Below are 22,522 nucleotides of genomic sequence, written 5' to 3'. Positions count from 1 at the left end.
GTGGAGGCAGAAGAATCAAGAGGTCCAGGCTAAGCCCGCAGTGGTGGCGCACACTTTTAATCACAGCACTCAGGAGGCAGAGGCAGGGTGGATCTCCGTGAGTCAAGCCTGGTCTGCAAAGTGAATCCATGACATCCCGGACTACACAGAGAAACTCTGTCTCGAAAAAGAAAGAAAGAAAGTTCTGAGGGCAGTTGTTTATTTTTTGTAAACTTTTCTTTTAAGATAGGGTCTCAGAGCCGGGCGTGGTGGCGCACGCCTTTAATCCCAGCACTCGGGAGGCAGAGGCAGGCAGATTGCTGTGAGTTCGAGGCCAGCCTGGTCTACAAAGTGAGTCCGGGACAGTCAAGGCTACCCCGTCTCAAAAAACCATAAAAAAAAAAAAAAAAAAGAAAAAGAAAAAGATAGGGTCTCAGGCAGCCCGAGGTTGGCCTGGAACTCATTATGTAGCTGAAGATGACCTTGAACTCCAGAAACTTCTGCCTCCACCTGTCAAATGCTAGGGTTACAGACTTGTGCTACCATGCTTGCTTTATGTGGCAGTGGGGATCGAACCCAGAACTTTGTGGCTGCTAGGATGCACTCTACTAATTGAACTATATCCTTAGCTTAATTTTTAACTTTTTTGGGGGGGGAAGGGGGCTTGGAGGGCACAGCCACACTATCTTCTACAGCAGATGTTGCTTGAGTTTGTTTCCTCCCTTATCTTCTGTTAGATTGCTCTCTTTGCATTTTCCTCTTTTTTTTTTTTTTTTTTTAATGGAGAAAGGGTCTCACTGTGTTGTGCTCGCTGATTTGAAACTCACTAGGTGAACCAAGACTGGCGTCAAACTCACAGAGTTCTACCTGCCCCTGCCTCTGGAGGGCTGTGCTTAAAGGGTCGTGCCACCAGGCCCAGCTTGGTTTGTCCTTCCTAAGACATCCTCTTAAGGGTGTAAAATTCCTCTTCAGTACTGCTTTGGTTTTATCCCAGTCTGTTGGAAGAACCTTGTTCTTTGAAGTTGCAGTCCTCCCAGTCCAGATAGCTATTCTGACCTGGGTGGAGGACTCCCTCTCCCCAGCAGGGCCTCCTGCTTTCTGCCTGGCCTCATCTGGAGAGTGTCTTCAGGCACAGATGCCCCTAACCACATCTGATAATTGGCCTTTGGCACAGTTTCCTGCTCGCTCTCCCCTCCCTGGGGCCTGTAGGATAATTAAGTACTGTGTTCCTGTTCATAAGACAGGAGTGTGCAGCTAAATGCAAATCAAGCATCCTTGGAATGCCTAGTTCTAACCAATTAGGTACACCTATCCTGGAAGCCACTGACCACCCACCCAGGACTATATAGCCTTTGTTCTCCCTGAATAAAGTTGAATTATCTCACTGAAATGGTTCCTGGAGATCATTTCCATGGTCCTCGCGGTCTTCGGAGACCTGTGCTTCACCTCTGCTCTTTCTGCTCTCGTGGGGTGATGGCTAATAGCACCCCCCCCACCTCCAGAAAAAAAGAGACTCACACCAGTCTGATATATAGATGCCTGTGAAGGCCGAAGTTACAGGCAGTTGTGAGTGACCCAACTTGGGTAGGTGAAAACAGTTCAGGCCCTAGACAAAAGGGTATGTGCTCTTTTTTTTTTTTAAACATTATTTATTTATTACTTATTTATACAGTATTCTGCCCACATGTGTGCCAGAGGAGGGTACCAGAGCTCATTGTAGATGGTTGTGAGCCACCATGTGATTGCTGGGAATTGAACTCAGGGCCTTTGGAAGAGCAGACAGTGCTCTTAACTTCTGAGCCATCTCTCCAGCCCCTCTCTCTGTTAAATTAGTGAGCCCTAAATGTGTGTTTTGTCTTTAACATATACATGGCTCACTGGAGCTCTGTGCTGGGCTAGGGAAAAGCAAGAATATTCCAGGGGCTGGAGAGATGGCTCTGTCATGACCCCTCCAGTGGAGCCTATGTGACAAACACTGCATGGCTTGAGGCTACGACCGACCCCAAACCAGGGAGAGCCTCCTGGACTGGGGCTGTCGTTTCCGCCAGGAGAAAACTAGTTGCAGCTCTTCTTTTCTTTCTTTTTTGTTTTTGTTTTTTTTTGTTGTTGTTGTTTTTGTTTTTTTTTTTCCCCTCGAGACAGGGTTTCTCTGTGTAGCCTTGGCTGTCCTGGACTCGCTTTGTAGACCAGGCTGGCCTCGAACTCACAGCCATCTGCCTGCCTCTGCCTCCCGAGTGCTGGGATTAAAGGCATGCGCCACCACGCCCGGCTCCAGCTCTTCTTTTCTATCACTGTGATACTGTTCCTATTCTTCTAACTTCACTCTACTTCACTCCCATGTCAGGACTTCTCAAGCTTAGCCATGCTGCTCGGAGAGGACTGCAGCCAGGGGCTGTTCAGAGCCGAAGTAGTTCTGCTTCCCTCCCACCTGTTAAAAGACATGGTTGAGACTCAATCATTAGTTAATAAGCTATACGATGGCTTACAAAGAAATAAAATGCTTCGAAAGGAAGCTCCAAAAAGTGGCACTCGATATTAGAAAACAGAACTAAAGAAAAAACTATCTTGGCACACAGGTGCTAGGCATGAGTTCTGTTTACGGGAGAACATTGACCCTGGACAAAGGGAGCACAGGCATATTGATACCAAGCCAGTGACTTAGAAGTGATGACGTCTCTGCTGTGTGTTCTATACCCTGTATTTTTTCATTTAAAGCTGTAATTGGAAATATGACAACACAGGGGCTGGAGAGATTGCTCAGTGGTTAAGAGCACTGCCTGGTCTTTGAAAGGACCCAAGTTCAATTCCTAGCACCCACATGGCAGCTCAGAACTGTCTGTAACTTCAAGATCTGACACCCTCACACCAACACACATAAATTAAAACTAAATAAAAATATTTTTAAAAAGTGACAACACAATAACATTGCATTCTGAACTTGTACTGTGTATGCTTGGTTGCTCACTGACTCTGTTCCATGGGAAATGTAAACACCGCAAATCCCCCTGCTTTCAGACAGCTTGCCTGAAAAGTATACTCAGATGCAAACTCCTCTGTGTGGTTGTGTCTGTTTGCCACCTGCCTTATCTCTGCACACTGAGGCTCCAGGAACCTCCGTTCCCAGGGACCTATCCCTGACTGAGCTGGTCCGTGGCGTGGCTCGGTGGTTAAGATCATATAGCACTCTTGCAGAGGACCTGAGTTAAGTTCCAAACACCCATCTTAGGCAGCCCACAACTGCCTGTAACTCCAGCTCAGGGGGATCCAACATCTCTGGTTTCCATGGGCACCTGCAATCGTATCAACACACAGGCACACATGCATACACATAATCACAAATATTAAAAATAAACATTAAAGGCTGGAGAGATGGTTCAGAGGCTAAGGGCACTGACTGTTGCTCCACAGGTCCTGAGTTCAATTCCCAGCAACCACATGGTGGCTCACAACCATCTATAATGTGATCTGATGCCCTCTTCTGGCCTGCAGGTGCACATGCAGGCAGAGTACTGTATACATAAATAAATGCATCTTTAAAATAAATAAATAAATAAATAAACATTAAAAGAAAAAGAGCCTGATGGTGGTAATGCACGCTGTTAATCCCAGCACTCAAGAAGCAGAGGATCTCTGTGAGTTCTCTGGTTTAAAGAGCAAGTTCCAGGCCAGCTAAGGCTACACAGAGGAACCCTGTTTTGATAAAACCCAAACCCAAAGCAAACAAAAAGAATCTGCCTTAAAAGTAGAAATGGCTGAGTCTGGCTGTGAAGCCTAGAATCTACTCCTGGACCCCAATAGCTACTTGTCCCTGGGTACCAGAGTCCTCAGGCCTCTGCCCTTATCATTCTCCCCAGAAGCACAGTGTACAGTGCACAGCCACCCTGAGATCAAAGAGGGCAAACACTGTGAAGAGCTTCCTCTGTGGCATCTGGTTTTTCAGCACCATGGAGCTGGTGAGGCAAACTTAGCCGTCATCTTCTTAGGTGATGTCAGAGCTTGACATGTGAAGGGCAGAAGGCTGGAATTAAAGGTATGTGTCACCATACCCAGTTTTTGCAAAATAGATTTCTCTCTTCCCTTTTAATTTTGTGTGTATTGGTGTTTGCCTGTGTATGTGTCTGTGTGAAGGTGTCGGAACTCCTGGAACTGGAGTTATGGACAGTTGTGAGCTGCTATGTGGGTGCTGGGAATCGAACCCAGATCCTCTAGAAGAGCAACTGGTACTCTTAATCGCTGAGCTATGTCTCCAGCCCTGCAAACTAGTGTTTAAGGAACAGACAGAAATCTATTACAGAAGTAATGCTGACTGCTTATTTGTCTATGTGTACATTAGTCAGGGTTCTCTAAAGTCACACAACTTATGGAATCAATCAATCAATCAATCGATATCTATCTATCTATCTATCATCTATCATCCATCTATCTATCTATCTATCTATCATCTATTTATCATCTATCTATCTGTCTATCTATCTATCTATCTATCTATCTATCTAAAGGGAATCTATTGAGATGATTTACCGGCTGCAGTGCAACTAATCCAACAATGGGCAGTCCCAGAATCTAGCAGTTGCTCAATTCCACGAGGCTGGATGTCTCAGTTAGTCTTCTGTATATCCTGGAATTCCCAAGAAGTAGGCTCCAATTCCAGTGGGGGAAAAAAAATGGATGTTTTATCAGGGCAAGGGTAAGCAAGCAAAGAGCAAATCCTTTCCTTCTTCCATTGTTTTTATATGGGCTTCTAGCAAAAAGTGTGGCCCAGATTAATGGTATGTCTTCCTGCCTCTAGATCTGGATGACAGGCATGCCCTCTATTTCTGGATTGTAGTTCATTTCAGGTAGAGTTAAGCGATGGCTGAGATTAACCACCCCAGGGTGTGAGTGAGCACACACGTAGTGAAACACACATGTGGAAGGGCTGCTTTCAAGGTCAGCCATTTCCTTCCACCTTGTGGATTCTGGAGATCCAGCTCTGTTTTCTATTTGTTTGTTTGTTGTTGTTGTTGGTTAGTTAGTTTTGGTTTTTTTGTGTGTTTTCTGTTTTTTCAGGGGGTGAGTTGAGACATGGCTTCATACAGCCCAGGCTGCCCTCAATTCACTGTGTAGAGGAAGATGACTTCAAACTTTCTATCCTCTGGTTTCCCCCCACCGCAAGTGCAGGGATTCAGGCTTGTGCCTTAACTCTGGCACCAGTAAATACTTATATAATGCTTGGCATAAATGGGCCAAGCATTCTTCATATTTAGCTATAAACCCCCAAGTCTGCAGGGCTTCACAGCCAGCACTGAAGGAGTTCTGCTATAATGTTCTCACTTATACAATGGAACACACGCACAGAAGTCAGGGCCTACACCCATCATCCCCACCTTGTCCTACTCTGTAATGCCTCCCATGCTCACACGTGTCCAGGGGTGGTGTCCTGTGCTCTGCGGGTGCCGGCCTTTTACTCAGGTTCCTTGAACTGGTTTTCTGTATAAGTTCTATGCCATAGCAAGTCCCCCCTTCCTCAGCCGCTGCAGAAGAGAGGTCCATTTCATCTCTAGCCGACAGTATTGAGTGTTCACGAAGACTGCAGTGTATGTGGTGCCAGGGCTCAAACCCAGCGCCTTGTGAGTGCTCGGCAAGTGTCCTCCCAGCTCAGCCCCATCCCCAGCCACCTTGTGATGGGTTCAGGTTGTGAAATAAGTAACACAGTAGGTAAGCAGATCTGACTTGTAGAAGATGCCAGCAGGCTGAGCGTGGTGGCATGCCCCTTTAATCCCAGCACTAGGGAGGCAAAGGCAGGCGAATCTCTTGAGTTTGAGGCCAGCAAGTTCCAGGACAGCCAGAACCACACAGAGAAACCCTGCCTCGAAAAACCAAACCAACAGAACAAAACAAATCCCTCGTCAAAACCAAAAAAAAACCACAGAGTAATGTCCAGAGGGGGAGGGGGAAGAAAAAGAATCTTGTGGGCAAGAGGCAATTTAAACACACACACACACACACACACACACACACACACGGTGAAGAGAGGGGCATAGCTGAGTATATTAAATAAATAAAATCAGACAATGGCTTTTGCTGTGCTGTTAATTTGAGGCTGGGTCTCAACACGTAGCTCAGGCTGACTTTGAATTTAAGATCCTCCTGCCTCGGCCTCGAACTGAAATTACATCTGTGTGCTACCTTGCACAGAAGCATGTGCAAGTATCTCCCAGCGCCTATACATTAAGCTATCACTTATATATGTATCATTTATCATTCATTCATCTATCTGTATATCACCACGCTGTCATCTAGTTATCACCTATCTATAATCTACTATCTATTGATCCATCTATTAATCACCTATCATTTTATCTACTTATCATTAATTGATCTACAAGGTTTTCAGCTTTCAGGATCATTCCAGTGTTGATAAGGGGCTTCAAGACCACCTCTCTCGGCTGGAATGCATTCCTGAGAAGCAACCTAGCTTGCTTGCTTGTTCGTGCTCAGCAGGACGCTGCAGAGCTTGGAGTCCGAAGTGTGAGACCTGTTTCTCCCTCCCCATTTCACAGCTCCTGTACTTGGAAACATCCTTAAACTTGTAGGCTTGGTCAGCTCTACTAGGCCCGGGCCACCCCCTGATTTTCCATAGGTTCCGCTGGTGGGTCAGCCTCCCGGAGAATTGCCAGCTGAGGATGCGGCCGCTCCCTCCACCCTGCAGCTGCGCAGTCTGCGGCTGGGACGCAGGGCGGGTCCTCTGCTGCGGCTGCTTCTCTGGCCGCCGCCTGCAGGGGGCGCCCGGACTCGGGGCGTCGCAATCCCTGTGGTCCACCTTCATCCCTGCGACAATCCGGGGCCACAGTTGAGCAGATTTGGGGTGGCGCTCTGTACCGCAGAGCTCTGAGCAGCATGCAGCCCTGGCATTTCAAAACACTTAGATCATGGGTCGACGATGTCTCTGATGTTAAAAAGACTGCGATTGAATACTTTTGCAAACTGCGAATCTACGCCAGTAACGGAGAATATTCCTAATATCCAAAGCGCGATTAGTAAGGAGCAAACGCAACCCTGGCTTGAGTCAGGGAAGTGCCGAGATCGGGTGGGAACTATTGGAAGGGCCCGGCCTTGGGATGCGAGAATGCAGGTGCAGGCTGTCAGAGGGGGAGCCTGGCACAGGCGTCCTGTTCTGAACCTGTGGCTTCCTTTTGAGCTAGCAGAATCTAGGTCACGCTGTAACAACTAAACACCCTTAGATCTCTAGAAAGCCCTTTTTTACTTATGCTAAATATCCTAGCATTGTATATGCTAACTATAATGGGGAGAGGTGTCCCATACTGTGTCCACACTCAGGAACGACGCCGTCAGAGGGCGTCTGCTTGGAAGTGATGTCACCTATGCTCACATCGCATTGGCCAAAGTAAGTCACATGTTCACAGCGAACCTCAAAGATGGAAAATCTGACTCCATCCTGTACCGAAAAAGGGAGAAGGGGGTGGTTTCTGCGAGCCATCCTGGGCAGGCGCCTCTCCCTGCCACCAGGCGCAGTCACATTCTCTGACCCCCTGAGCCAATAAATACGGCAAGGAAAAGGGAGGAAATGGCTGTGTGCTGGAGTCTAAGTGACCTTTATATCCTGACCCTAAGGAGGACACATCCTGGTAGAAGGTGGTATCAGGGGCCTGGCTGGGACATAAAAGACCATTTGCTAAATTTCAGCTTATCCTCTACCAACCGGTTACCACCAGCTACTTCCTAGCCGATGGAAATATTTAGTTAAGAGTGGAGGGAAGCCGGGCGTAGTGGCGCATGCCTTTCATCCCAGCACTCAGGAGGAAGAGGCAGGCAGGTCTCTGTGAGTTTGAGGCCAGCCTGGTCTACAACTCGAGTTTCAGGACAGCCAAGGCTACACAGAGAAACCATATTAAAAGGGGGGGGGGCGGGGGGAGGGAGCTACCAGGTGGGTGACACAGGCTTTTAATCTGGGCACTTGCCGATCTCTGTGAGTCCAAGGCCAAACCCACATAGTGAGTTCTGATCTAGCCTGGGCTAACAGTGAGACCTTGTCTTACAAAAACAATAGTAAGGTAAAGAAAGCTTTAGAAACAGAGCACTCACAGTCTAGAAATCCAGTGAGACCTTACCCCCACCCCAAAGATTTGGTGTTTACCATCTATCTGCCTCTACTTCTCCCCTTCCCTCAGCCACTCAAGCACACCTAAACAAGGCAGAACTTGAGAAGTAAAGTAAAAACTTAAGTTTTACCATGTAGCCCTGCTTGATTTTTTTTTTTAGATTTATTTATTTTATGAATATGAGTGCTCTGTCTTTATGCACACCAGAAGAGGCATTTAGATTACATTACAGATGGTTGCTGGGAATTGAACTCATGACCTCTGAAGGAGCAGCTAGTGCTCTTAATCGCTGAGCCATCTCTCCAGCCCCCTGCTTGGTCTTAAACTCACAGAGATCTGTCCGGCTTCTACTTCCTTTCCCTCCACGCTGGGATTAAAATGTTAAGCCACTATGCTAAAAGTTAATTTTTAAAGGCTACCACTTCGGTGAGACACCTTGCTTAGAAATTAACGAGGAGGACTCTGATTGGCCTAGGGCTTCTGCTTTCAGCTTCTGGCTCCTGTTTTGTTTCTTGTTTGGGGGGGGGGTTGCTATTATGTTACATTGTATCTCTGACTTTAAAAAAGAGAATCAATGTTACCTAAGGGTTCTTTAAATGTAACAGGGAAAACCCGGAACCTAAAGGTCAGAGAGAGGGCTCAGCCTATAAAGGTTTGTCCGCCAAGCCCGGGGAGCCATGTTCACTCTCCCACGACCATTGATTCCTGCAAGTTCTCTGCTGTCTTCAAGCATTTGGGTGGGTGCAGAGACATACCACAAATAAAACATAACTAATCAGAAAGCAGCCACAAGCTGGGCATGGTGGCGCACGCCTTCAATCCCAGCACTCGGGAGGCAGAGGCAGGTGGATTGCTGTGAGTGTGAGGCCAGCCTGGTCTACAAAGTGAGTCCAGGACAGCCAAGGCTACACAGAGAAACCCTGTCCTGGAATTGCTTTGCAGACCAGGCTGGCCTCGAACTCACAGCCTGAGTTCGAGATCAACCTGCCTCCGCCTCCCAAGTGCTGGGTTTAAAGGTGTGTACCACCACACCAGGCCAAGAAATGAGTTTTTTTTTTTTTTTTTGTTTTTTATTTATTTTTTCAAAATATTTTATCTATTTGTTAAATATACAGTGTTTTGCCTGCATGTACTCCTGTGCACCAGAAGAGGGGACCAGATCTCATTATAGATGGTTGTGAGCCACCATGTGGTTGCTGGGAATTGAACTCAAGGCCTTTCAAAGAACAGGCAGTGTTTTTAACCTCTGGACCATCTCTCCAGCTCCATTTTTTATTTTTTTATTTTTACTTTATTTTTTTAGGTTTTTCGAGACAGGGTTTCTCTGTGTATCCTTGGCTGTCCTGTAGTTACTTTGTAGACCAGGCTGGCTTCAAACTCACAGCAATCTGCCTGCCTCTGCCTCCCAAGTACTGGGATTAAAGGTGTGCGCCATTACGCCCGGCCCAGAAATAAGTTTTACAGCTTGTGATTGGTTGGCATTTGGGCAGAAAAAGCTGCAAGCAGGGAGTTACAAGCCTTGGCGTTTCGTGGTTGGGTAAGGGGTGGAGGGGCAGGTAAGCTGACCTAGGGAAAAGACTGGTTGAAGCAGTCGGTCCCAGGGGGCGTTAGGAACTTCAGCCTGGCTTCCCTTAATTTGTTGTTGTTATGTGCTAGTTCATTTGCTGGTCAGCTTGACTAGGAGAGAGTATGTCTGGACTTTTTCGAGGTGAGCTGGCTGTGTTGTTAGTCTAAACAGTAGATTTCTTTAACTCTTGGGACACTCTGCCCTGGCAGGTGGCTAGGGTCAGCTATCAGTTGTGGCTCCTCTCAGAACTGTTTTCCTGGCAGAGAAGGGAAGTGTTAAAGTAGTCTGCAGCAGAGGAGATTTACAGACTTTGCCTTTAATGGGGGTCCTTAAGAGAGGACTGGGTAGGCCAGCTTCTATATTCCCCCAGACTTTAGCCTTAATGGGGGTCCTTAAGGAGGGCCTGGTTCCTTCATTAATCCCAGCAGAGGCAGGGGCAGGTGAATCTCTATGAGTTTGAGGACAACCTGGTCTACTGAGCGAGTCCAGGACAGGGCTCTGTTACACAGAGAAACCTTGTCTCAAAAAAACAAACCAACCAAGAAGAGACTTGATACCCTATGATCATATACAGGGGGAGGAAGTCCCCCTCAGGCACAGTCATAGGGGAGGGGAGTAAGGGGAAAATGGGAGGGAGGGAAGAATGGGAGGATACAAGGGAGGGGATAACCATTGAGTTGTAACAAGAATAAATTAATAAAAAAAAAACAAAAAAAAAAAAAAAATCATGGATGATAATCCCTGTGGTGGCAAGATGGGAGTTAGAGCCCTAGAAGCAGGGGTCGGCCAGCCTGCCCTTTGTGGTAAAGTTCCTGGCCTGTGAGAAACTCTGTTTCAAGTAAAAGGGAGAAGACACTGGAGGACCAAGTCTGTCCTTTTCCCTGCACACATAGATACACACACGTACGTGCGCGCGCGCGCACACACACACACACACACACACACACATACACCCCAAACCACATTTTTTTTTTTCAAGACAGGGTTTCTCTGTGTAGCCTTGGCCATCCTGGACTCACTTTGTAGACCAGGCTGGCCTCGAACTCCCAAACCACATTTTAAAAAATCTATTAAGAAATAACCAACTCGGAGCTGGGCGTGGTGGCACACGCCTTTAATCCCAGCACTCGGGAGGCAGAGGCAGGCGGATCGCTGTGAGTTCGAGGCCAGCCTGGTCTACAAAGTAAGTCCAGGACAGCCAAGGCTACACAGAGAAACCCTGTCTCGAAAAACCAAAAAAAAAAAAAAAAAAAAGAAATAACCAACCCATAATGTGGAAATACTGTTTTTTGCTTTTGTTGTTGTTTTTGAGGCAGGGTCTCTCTATGTAGTCCTGGCTATCCTGGAATGTGTTATCTAAGTAGACCAGGCTGGCCTCAAGTTCTCAGAGATCTGCCTGCCCCTGCTGGGACTAAAGCATGCACCATGACACCCAGCCTGGAAATAATGCTTCTTAGTACAAGACCTGGGACAAGGCCCAGTTGGTAGAGTGTTTGCCTAGCATGCAGGAAGCCTGGGCTTGAGCGCTAGCGTCTCACAGCTGCTTAGCCCCAATAACAGCTCCAGTGGGCAGCGCCAGCACCAGCGCCAACCAGTTCATTCTGTCAAATCTCTCAAGCACCAACTCTGTGGAGGCCTGCACTTAATGTCAACGGTGGTACCATCCCTGTAAAAGAGGATGCCAACCAGGAAATGAACTCTCTGGCCTGGTCAAACCTGGGCATGAAAGATGTCCAAGCAGTGGGGAGGGGGTCACCCTGGGGTCACTTCAAATGGGGCCAAAGCCAGTGTGTGGGGGGGTCACCCTAGCTCCTCTAGAGCACCATCTCCTAGAGTCTCCTGTTGGCAGGCTCCCGTCAACTTCCTATTCTTCAACCTGCATTCACCCCTCACCCCTCAGTGCACAGCTGCCAATGCTTACTAGCCTGTATCATGAGATAGCCAACAAGGGTGGGGTGGGGTGGGGGAGGCAGAGCCCCTGCAATTTGGGCGTTGGTGCTCAGGCAGGAAGGGCAGGATCATAGTCTTCTGCCCTCACAGATTCCCTGATATTGTCTACTCGGACCTGGTGGATAAGAAGATGCTAATGTTTCCTGTGGTAAAAAACTGGAACCTGTGGCTGGGGGCAGAATGAATGGTCTGACTTCACTGTAGACTCTCCCTCTGGCTGCTGAGGCCAAGTGTCCCCACAGGAACAAAGCCACCAATTCTGTCGTAATAACAAAAGTTACTTGTAAAGAGAAAAACCAAAACTAGTATGGTGGTGAATGCCAGAAAGCCCAGCACCAGGAAGGTGGTGGAGACAGAAGGCTCAGAAAAGTTCAAGGTCATCCTTGAGTACAGAGCTAGTCCCAGTCTAGCCTGAGCTACAAATGACCCTGTCTCAAAAAACACAAGATTAACTTAACGTGATCCTAAAGGTGAAAAGTGACAGAAGACAGAGCACACCATCCCTCGCTGCCACTGTCCTCTTAGCAAATGCACACAGTCACGTCCTCACCAAGATGTTTGCCATTCAGCTGTCAAGAGGAAACTACTGGGAACCAGCCAGGACGCGGACAGGGCTCCGTGGTCAGAAGCAACTGTTGAACGTTGCACAGTGTCCCATTGGGAGCGCACAGCATAGGAAAGCCTGTGCATACGCATAAGCAAGCACAGGCAGCTTTTGAGCAAACCCCGCGACGTTGCTCATGCGCAGTGCGCAGAGCAGGCCCTGGCACACGTAGACCTCCAGCGTGAAGAATGCTGCCTGGCTTGCCACCTTGTTTTTCCTGCCAAAGTTATGATAAGAGGCTTTTCACTTATAGGCGATTTACTTTGTGAGTCATGGGCCAGAAATGGTGCTTTGGGATCTGAGCCAGCGTGGAGCAGCCGTGAGCAGGAGGAGGGGCTCTGTTCTTGGAACAAAGGCCCTTATTCGTCCCGGGGCCTTACTCACAGAAAAGAGTTAATGGTCACCAGCGGCACATCTGGACCTTGATTCTGGTCAAAGGAAGTAATCGTTTAAAAAAAAAGATGGACAGCTGTCTTCCCGAGTCTAAAGTTTAATGCGTTCTTTAGCATGCTGTAGAAAATCCGGTAGGGGAAGATCAGTGTGAACTCAGTCAGGGGTGACAGGAACCCAGTTCTGAGGGGATCAAATGACGAACAGAACTAATGAGCACCTCTGTGGTGTCAGTGCTCTGCCCCAGCAAGCTGCAGGTGCCTCGCCTCTGGCTCTGCTTGCTTTGTGTTGAAACCAGCTTCTTGCAGTAGGAAATCTGTGGCGGCAACAGTAACAGGCCCTCCCACCATCCGGACCGAGGAAGATGAACGGCGTGCCAGAATTCCAAGGGGGAAAACCCCACGAGTTTGATATTGATTGGACCAACATAGGTCATGTGACCACTTGTGACCTCATCACTGTATAGCCGAGAATGGAGTTCACTAGCGTCCACTGTTGCCCAAGGAAGAAAAGAAGGAAGGAAGGAAGGAAGGAATGCCTCATGAATATGAAGCAATTATTAATGTTTAAAATTATATTTTAGCCAGGTGTGGTGGTGCACGCTTTTAATCCCAGCAATCGGGAGGCAGAGGCAGGTGGGTTGATGTGAGTTCGAGGCCAGCCTGCTCTACAAAGTGAGTCCAGGACAGCGAAGGCTACACAGAGAGACCTTGTCTCAGGGCAAAAAATTAATAAATAAATAAAATGGTATTTTAGAGGCTGGAAAGATGGCTCAGTGGTTAAGAGCATGTACGACATTTATAGAGGACCTGAGTTCAGCTCCCAGCATCCACAACAACCAGTTCACAATGTTAAGTCCACCAGACAGGAGTAAAAAACCATTAACCCAAATGGCCAGATTGGAGCAAGCTTTTTTATTGTGCACAGCAGAACAAGGCCAGTCCAACAGCCCTCTCTCCTAGTGCAGGTTTTACAGAATGGCCCTGGTCACCAAGAAGATAAGGTTTTTATAGCTCAGGAGAAAGGAAAGAGACCTGAAGTGAAGAGGGGAAGGCCGCCATGGGTTAGCTGTAGGAGAAGCACATGGCCTGTGGCGTGGATGGAGAATCTGGCCCAGATGAAGAACATTTGGGATTATGGATGGGAGGTAGCTTGATAGAAGTTATTGGAAACAGATGGCATGGGATTGAGACAGGGATCCCATGCCTGAGGCCCCACTATGGAAAGTAGTTTAGAGGATTGATATCTGCCCTGCCCCAGGTGAACTAAGGCTATTTTAAAATATAACAAGTGTCTGTGCCTTGATTGCTTGCTAGCCGGGCCTATAGATAATACAGGCAATATAGATAAAAAAAATTTTTTTTTGGTTTTTTGAGACAGGGTTTCTCTGTGTAGACTTGACCATCCTGGACTCACTTTGTAGACCAGGCTGGCCTCGAACTCACAGCGATCCGCCTGCCTCTGCCTCCCGAGTGCTGGGATTAAAGGCGTGTGCCACCATGCCCGGCTCAATATAGATAATTTTTAAAACAATACTCCTTCCTTCTCTTTTTTTCTTTTGACAGTCTCTTTGTGTTGCCCAGGCTGGATCTGAGCTTGTGATCTTCCTGCCTTAGCTCCCTGAGTGCCAGGATTACAGATGTCTGTCACCATACCTACACGGGTCTTATCCTTTGTTTTAAGATATGCAGGACCTCACTGTACAGCTCTGATGACCTGGAACTCATTCTGCAGACCAGGCTAGCCTCAGACTCACAGAGAGCCACCTGCTTCTGCTTTGCAAGTGCTGAGATTAATGGGGTACACCACCATGACTCAGCCCTCATCTTTTTAAAAAATATATTAATTTATTATGTATACAATGGTCTGCCTGCATGTACACCTGCATACCAGAAGAAGATATTAGGTTATATTATAGATGGTCATGAGCCACCGTGTGGTTGCTGGGAGTTGAACTCAGGACCTCTGGAAGAGCAGTCAGTGCTCCTAACCTCTGAGCCATCTCTCCAGTCCCTCATCTTTTAATTTAGAATCATTACTGGAATTCTTTCTTTGCAGGGGGCTGGGGGGTGGGGTAGGGGAGAGGGGGAAGGAGGGGGAGGGTACATTTCATGTAGCTCTGGCCAGCCTTGAACTTGCTACAAAGCTGAGGATATCCTTGGAAACTTGATCTTCCTGCCTCTGTTTCCCAAGGATTGTAGGCATGCACTACCCATGCCTGGACTAATTCTACTCTTTAAACTACAGGGAGCCAGGCATGGTGGCGCACGCCTTTAATCCCAGCACTTGGGAGGCAGAGGCAGTCATATCTCTGTAAATTTGAGGCCAGCCTGGTCTACAAAGTGAGTCCAGGACAGCCAGGGCTCTTTTACACAGAGAAACCCTGTCTCACTACCACCCCCCCCCCCCCCCCCAAAAAAAAGAGTAGAAAAGAAACTACAGGGGCTGGAGAGATGGCTCAGTGGTTTAAAGCACTGGCTGCCCTTCCAGAGAACCTGGGTTTAATTTCCAGTACATAACTCCAGCTCCAGTGATTTGACACTCACACAGACATACATGCTGGCAAAACACCAATACACCCAAAATAAAATTTTAAAAAATCAATTAAAAAAATCTAGGCAAGTTAAAAATTAAAAGTGAAAAGAAAACTACAAATGGGACCAGGAGGTAGGTAAGGGTGCTTGCACCAAATCTGGTGAGCTGGGTTTGATCTCTGAGACACACAGTGGAAGGAGGGTACGGACTCTCACAAGTTGTCCTCTGCCCTCTGAATACGTCCTGCCAGGCGCATACAAAGTAAATAAATAAGTGTGGCTTTAAAAAGGGAATAGAATGCCCAGAAAGTGCATGGTGGCACTAGAATGCAGAAGAGCTGTGCAGAGGGGATCCTTCAAGGATCTCCTATCTCACAAACACCAAATTACTATCTCCTGATCCAACCTTCCTTTCCGCTTCCCGAATTGCTCAGCAAGCATCCACCTCTAAGTGCGACTCTCCTCGTGTCAGCTGGCGGCCATTCTACACCAGCCGGTTGCCCAGCCCTCACAGGAGGTCCTCACTGAGGCAGCTCTTTTTTTTTTTTCTGCCTATTTGTCTTTGCATCAGCTTCTCTTGCTTCAATTCCTTCCGTCTCTGCACTGCTAAGATGGTCTTCTCCGTATCCAAATGAACTCTATTTCTGCCCCACACTGTGCCTTCCACCTCAGGTCTCCAGGACTTTCTAGATCCCCGTGTTGAGCTAAGAGAATCAGCGCCACCAACCTCAAGAAGGAATCTGATGGGTTGTAGCGCACGCGTGGCCCACCGGCGTGGAGAGGCGGGTGATTAAACCAAGGGATGTTGGCTCAGTAAATGCTTTAATTAGTATACATCCTTTGAAGGCGTCCTCTGAGTGTATGCTGGCTGCACCTCTGATCCCAATCGAAGGCTGGGCGGCTGCCAGGTTGATTCATCCGTGACCTGAAGGAATCCTTGCCCGTAGCCTCCTAGCATTACACCTGAGCTGTTTCGTGTCCTTGCCAGATCTGTCACATCTTTATTGGCTTCCCTAATGACTTCTGTTGTTGGGAGTCATTCATTACATTTGCCGCCTGAGACGGCTGTGAATGAGGCTCTGAGACAGGGAAAAACCCTGGGCCCTGCAAAGGGTTTTGAGTCTACCCCCTTCCCTGACTCTGGCCCCCAAGCTTCTGGCTTCACAGCCCAATTCAAAATAGACCCCGACTATAAGAGAAAAATAAATCTTTCTGACATTTTCACTTCCAGACAATGGCCAAGATATCTGTCAGGTCCTGGGTCCACCACTCTGCTACAGGAAGCAAGTATCCAATGAGGTGTGAGAAACCATGCGGCTTTGTGACCTCAGAGACAAGTAAGACCTGGGTTGGAGCCTCAGACCCCAAACAGCAACAGGGTCTCACTCGCTGGTTCATGTTCATGAGCTCCTTCCTGCCTTCCTTCCTTTCTGCCTTCCTTCCTTCCTGCCTTCCTCCCTCCCTTCCTTCCTGCCTGCCTTCCTGCCTGCCTTCCTTCCTTCCTGCTTTCCTTCCTTCCTTCCGTCCTTCCTGTCTTCCTTCCTTCCTGCCTTGAAATGGCCATTTATCCTAGACTAGCTTCAGATTTGTGTCACCACATGTGTCCACGAACTGCTCATCTTGTCTCTACCTCCCCAGTGCTGAGCTAACAGGCAGGCACCCCATGCTCGCCTTGGACCTGATTCTTTTGTCCACAGAGGCCTGGAAGAGGGCATTGGATTCCTCGGAACTAGGATTACAGGTAGTTACGAGCCACCATGTGGGTGTTGAGAACTGAACTGGGGTCCTCTGTATGAGCAGCAAGTGCTTTTAGCCCCTGAACCATCTTGCTAGCCCCCCCCCACACATTGAGCTTGATTTTTTTTTTTCCCTCCCGAAACAGCGTTTCTCGATGTAGCCTTGGCTGTCCTGGACTCAGTTTGTAGACCAGGCTGGCCTCGAACTCACAGAGATCTGCCTCCCAGGTGCTGCCGTGACAGGTGTGAGCCACCTCACCTGGCTGATCCTGATTCTTGATTGAGAAATCTGTAATAAAACTTCCATGAGGATTAAATAAAAATACTTCTAGCAAATTCTTGAGATTTAGTGGACCATGTTTGCCAGCCTTCCCACTCTCTCTATAGGCAGGAGTGAAAGTTAAACATATTCTGAGGCCTTAGTGGACTGTGTCTGTCTTACACCCCATATCCTGTCCATTGAGCTAACATTCCTCGAAGACCCTGTGTATATGCTGGCTATGCACTTAAAAATATCACCTGGGCCCTGACACCCATGTATTTGAGGTCTTGGGTCTCCATCTTTCCCTCATGGCTTCTATAAACCTACCCAAAAGGGAAATTATATGGTAGGACCAAGATCTCCCCAAATCCGCAGAGGCCTTGGCAACTGGAAAATGTTGTAAATGGAGGTCAAAAGAAAACCTTCTTCTTCTTCTTCTTCTTCTTCTTCTTCTTCTTCTTCTTCTTCTTCTTCTTCTTTTTTTTTTTTTTGGTTTTTTGAGACAGGGTTTCTCTGTGTAGCCTTGGCCATCCTGGACTCACTTTGTTGTGGGAAGGAGTGAGCTTTGTCACAGGTGGGAGCAGTCTTGGTGGGCTTTACCCTTGGGCACCCCATGAATACCTTGTGACAGACTGAGTGGAGCCATCCTGGGTTTAGAATTCTGGAAGCAGACCTGGGAACCCCACCTGGTCTATTGTCTTTCTAATGGACCCTCACCGGGAAAAGGAGCCGGTCCTTCCCACGTGACTGAGGGAGTTGGGGAAGGGAGAAAAACAAAGTCAGCTGCAGGGAGAGCGTGCAGGAGCAGCGGACAAGCTAGATCAGCACGCCGGCCAGAGAGACACCTAAGGATCCGTCCCGTGGAACGGCTACCAGAAGGTTCACTCTTTCGTCCCTTTAACCTTTTTCCTTCTTTTATAAGCTAGTTGGGTTACATAATAAAGTTTAATTGCTAAGAAACAGAGTCAACACTTTGTAGACCAGGCTGGCCTCGAACTCACAGCGATCCGCCTGCCTCTGCCTCCCGAGTGCTGGGATTAAAGGCGCGTGCCACCACGCCCAGCATCTTCTTCTTCTTCTTCTTCTTCTTCTTCTTCTTCTTCTTCTTCTTCTTCTTCTTCTTCCTCTTCTTCTTCACATCAGATGGGTAATGTGCCCATGTTGTAACAAGGTCTAATGGACAGTACATATCGTGCAAAGGTGTGAATACCCAATCATCATGCTTATGAACCAAAAAAGGATCTTTAAAAAAAAAAGAAAAGAAAAAGATTTATTTATTTATTATGTATACAACATCCTGCTTGCATGTACTCCTGCATGCCAGACGAGGGCACCACATCTCATTATAGATGGTTGTGAACCACCATGTGGTTGCTGGGAATTGAACTCAGGACCTTTGGAAGAACAGTCAGTGCTCTTAACCTCTGAGCCATCTCTCCAGCCCCAACTCCCATCTTCTTTCTCAAGAAAGTCCTGAGCAGTTTTCTCAAGGATGCAGCCACTTTTGCAGTCTTCCTTTTCTACTTGCTTCGCTGTTTAGTTGACTTCTAATTCTGCCCAAGAGGAACGGGGAATGATGGGTCCAGAGACCCCACACCCCTCCCCCGCACTCCCCTCGCCCAGCTCCTCTCAGGACCACGAACAGCTCCAGGGAGCTACCTGCCAACAGGTTCTATCAGGCCAGGGGGTCTCCCTGCCTCTGTACAGGAGCCAGTCTTATGGCTGAGAGAAGCTCTACCTCCACAGTCTTGGCTCCTGGAAACCTAGCTCCATGATCATTAGAGTTCGTGTTGTGTACTGCTCAACCCTCCCTCACCCTCTGCTCTGGGCTGGAAGGTGGGGCTTAAAACCTGAAATGTCCAGAAACACTTTCTATTTTAACTCCAAGTAGAGATGGGAGTTCTAAGGATATAAAGGGATTGGAGAGATTAACCTACAAGCACTTTCTCACAGCGCCCTTCCTACAAGTCTCCTAAAGCCGGCCGGCGACAGTCGGATACAAGAGCTTCCAGGTGGACTGCCAAAGGAAGGCCAGGCCCACTCAGGACGCCTCACCCTCTTCTACTGTCTTATTTTTGGTGGCTACTAGTGTTGACACTACCTCTTTAGACCTCATTTTTAGACTGATGCATAGTCATTCCAGCATTTCAATAGAGAAAAAATATCTATGGTTATGTTTTCTCCCTCCCTGTCACTTGGGCCTATGAGTGTCTTCTAGGGCAAATCCCTCCTCCAGGCTTGAAGAACCAGAAAGGAAGGCGTCAGGAGACCCTGTGTGTGTGTTATGCTTTGGCTCAGAAAGCAGCATAAGGTGCCTTTTCTCCCATCATCAGAACACATGAGCCCAGGAAACCAGGGATGGGTGTGGTCCCTCACACTGAGCCGTCAGCCTCCCTTAGCGTGTTCACTACCCCAGCTCTGAGTCCTGCAGGCTTGGAGGTCATGATTTCTGCGGAAGAACACAGATTCAGCTCACTGACCCGGAGGCCAGGGCTACCATCAGTCCACAGGGCTTGTTATGCCTTTTGTATTAGTCCCCTTTCATGTGGTGTGACAAAGGACATGACAAGAGAAACTTAAGGAAGAAAGGGTTTATTTTGGTTCACAGTTCAGGCACAGCCCGTCAAGGGGGCGGGGAAGGTGGGGCACAGCAGCAGGAACGTGAGGCAGCTGCTCACATAGTGACTACACTCAGGAAGCAGAGATTGAAGGCTGAAGGTTTGCCTCCATCTGGGACCCCAGCTCATGACATGGTGCCACTCACATTGTGGGGTGGGGTGGGGTGGTGGTGTCATCTCACCTTGATTAGCATGACCTTAAATGCCTTCACAGACATGCCCAGAGGTTTGTCCTCTCGACGAATCCAGATGCTGTCATGATGACCGTGTTAACCATCTTACACTTTAACCAAGAGAAGGAAGGAGTGTCTGGCCTCCATTACAGGGACTTGTGGACTCAGTGCTGTGTGCTGGAGGAGGTGTGTCTGAAACCATAGGTCTAACTAGTGACTATCAGAGGATGGTAAAACTGAATCGAAAGCTTAATAAGAGAAGATTTATTTAGAATCAGAAAGGAGAGAGGGGAGGAAGGGGAAAGGAGAGAGAGAGAGAGAGAGAGAGAGAGAGAGAGAGAGAGAGAGAGAGAGAGAGAGAGAGAACAATACAGTTTGTGGCCTTTGGAGCCTAATATTGAGTCTGAGTTTGCTAATACTCCCCTGTAAACTCAGTACTCACAAAGCTGAGGCAGGAGGAGGGAATGCTCTAGGTCAGTCTGAGCTGCACAGTGAGAATCTGTCTTAAAAAAACAATAAGGTAGCTGGGTGTGGTGGCGCACACCTATAATGCCTGCACTAGGGAGGCAGAGACAGGTGGATCGCTGTGAGTTTGAGGCCATCCTGGTCTACAAAGTGAGTCCAAGACAGTTCAGTGGCAGAAGACCAGGGTTTGGTTCCCAGCACCCATATGGCAGCTCACAGTTGGGTATAACTCCAGGTCCAGGAGATCTTATGTCCTCTTCTGGCCTTTAAAGGTGTATTTGTTTATGTATTTTATATATGAGTGCTTTGTCTGCATGTATGCCAGCACACCAGAAGGGGCATCGGATTCCATTGTAGATAGTTATGAACCACTATGTGCTTGCTGGGACTTGAACTCAGGACCTCTGGAAGAGCAGAGCAATCAGTGCTCTTAGCCACTGAGCCATCTCTCCAGCCCCTATCTAAATGTGGTTCTTTTCTTTCCTGGGTGGCTGTTGGCCACCAGCCCACCAAGGCAGGAGGAGCAGAAGACAAGATGCAGGGCAGGTGGATTGCTGTGAGTTCAAGGCCAGCCTGGTCTACAAAGCAAGTCCAAGATAGTGCTACACAGAGAAATCCTGTTTGGGGGCGGGGAGGAAGACCTCAGGGAGGCTTTGTGGTCCACATCTGTAATCCCAGTACTTGGGAGGCAGAGGCAAGTGGATCTCTGTGAGTTTTAGGCCAGCCTCCTCTACAGAGCTAGTTCCACCACAGCCAGAGCTGCCCTGTCTGGAAAACCAAAAAACCAAAAACTAAAAACAACAACAGCAACAACAACAACAAAAAAGAAAGATCTCAAGATAATCTGCTGACTTCATGTCTTGAGGAACTACAGGAAGAGCAACCTGCGTCTAATAGCTGGCGGGTGGAAGACAGTTTCACAGATAACGCGTGGATGTGTGGTGATTACCGGATAGAAACAACAGAGGGCAGCTAGAAAGATAAAAGTTAGTTCTTTGGGGAAAAAAAAAATCAATACGTTTGGCAAGCCTTCACCCAGACCGATGAAAAACAACGAAAAGGCAAATAACTAAATCAATACTGGATGGGGGCCACTGCCGCTCCCATAGAGCAGAGAGGTTTAGGGAACCACAGGAATCAACTGTACACAACAGAACCAGGCGATTGTGTGTTCTAGGTGAACTGGACCAAAGCTCAGAAGGGACTGATGGCTAAAATCAGGCTAAGAAGAAACAGGAGGAACTGGGGACGGGATGTCGCTCATTGGTAGCGACAGGCATGCATGAACTCTGGGTTCAACCCCCTAGGAGCATTAAGGGGGAAAAAAAAAAGACAAACACAAAGAAGAAAGAGGAAATTTTGAGCGTGCTACAACAGATAGATTTTCATATGAGCCACCGTACCAAAAAGAGCCCAGAACGGAAGTTTTGAGAGTGAGTGCCAGCAAACATATCAAAGAACCCAACTTTCAAATCAGGAAGGAATGTTTCCTAACCCATCCTCTGAGCCAAAGACACCACACAAAAAAAGAAACCCTCTGATCAATATAATTTGTTAGCATTTCTGTAACCACCCCAGCAAGTGACTGGGGAGATGGCTCAGAGGGTGAAGGCCGGTTTTGCTCTTGCAGAAGATCTGAGTTTGGTTCCAAGATTACCTGTAATTCCTGCTACAGGGGATCCGACTTCCACTTCTGGCCTCTGTAGGCACCTTCACTCACTTGCACATACCTGTATGCGCGTACACACACACCCATGCACATAATTAGAAAATAAAATAAAGCCATGCTAGTGCACACCTTTAATTCTAGCTCTCGGAGACAGAGGCAGGTGGATTTCAAACCTGGTCTGCACAGAGATTTCAAGGCCAGCCAAGCCTACATAGTAAGATCTTATCTCAGGCCAATGAAAACAGATAAAGAACCAAACAAAAAACTCAGAAAACTAGGAATAGAAGGGAACGGTCTAAACTTTCTAAACACGATGCAGGACACTTGAGAAAAAGCCACAGCTACTATTGTGGTTGGTGGTAAAAAGTTTAAGTCTTCAGTCTACAGATGCCAAGAACTATAGGCCACCGTTTAATTCTATAGCTCAACATTTCAGACATTCTTGCTAGAGTGATCAAGCAACAAAGAAATAA

At 47.8% G+C, this 22,522-nt stretch overlaps 1 non-coding gene across 1 annotated transcript; it reads right to left on the bottom strand.

Moving 5' to 3' along the window:
• Positions 1–18,261: 18,261 nt before the first annotated feature.
• Positions 18,262–18,366, bottom strand: LOC127201899 (small nucleolar RNA U13). The gene has a single exon (XR_007832238.1). It is a non-coding gene; the product is annotated as a small nucleolar RNA U13 (small nucleolar RNA).
• Between the last annotated feature and the right edge of the window lie 4,156 nt (positions 18,367–22,522).

This window comes from Acomys russatus, chromosome 17, assembly GCF_903995435.1.
Source record: "Acomys russatus chromosome 17, mAcoRus1.1, whole genome shotgun sequence".
Taxonomy (NCBI): domain Eukaryota; kingdom Metazoa; phylum Chordata; class Mammalia; order Rodentia; family Muridae; genus Acomys; species Acomys russatus.
The sequence above is the reverse complement of the archived record's forward strand: the minus strand, read 5'-3'. Positions and strand labels throughout refer to the sequence as shown.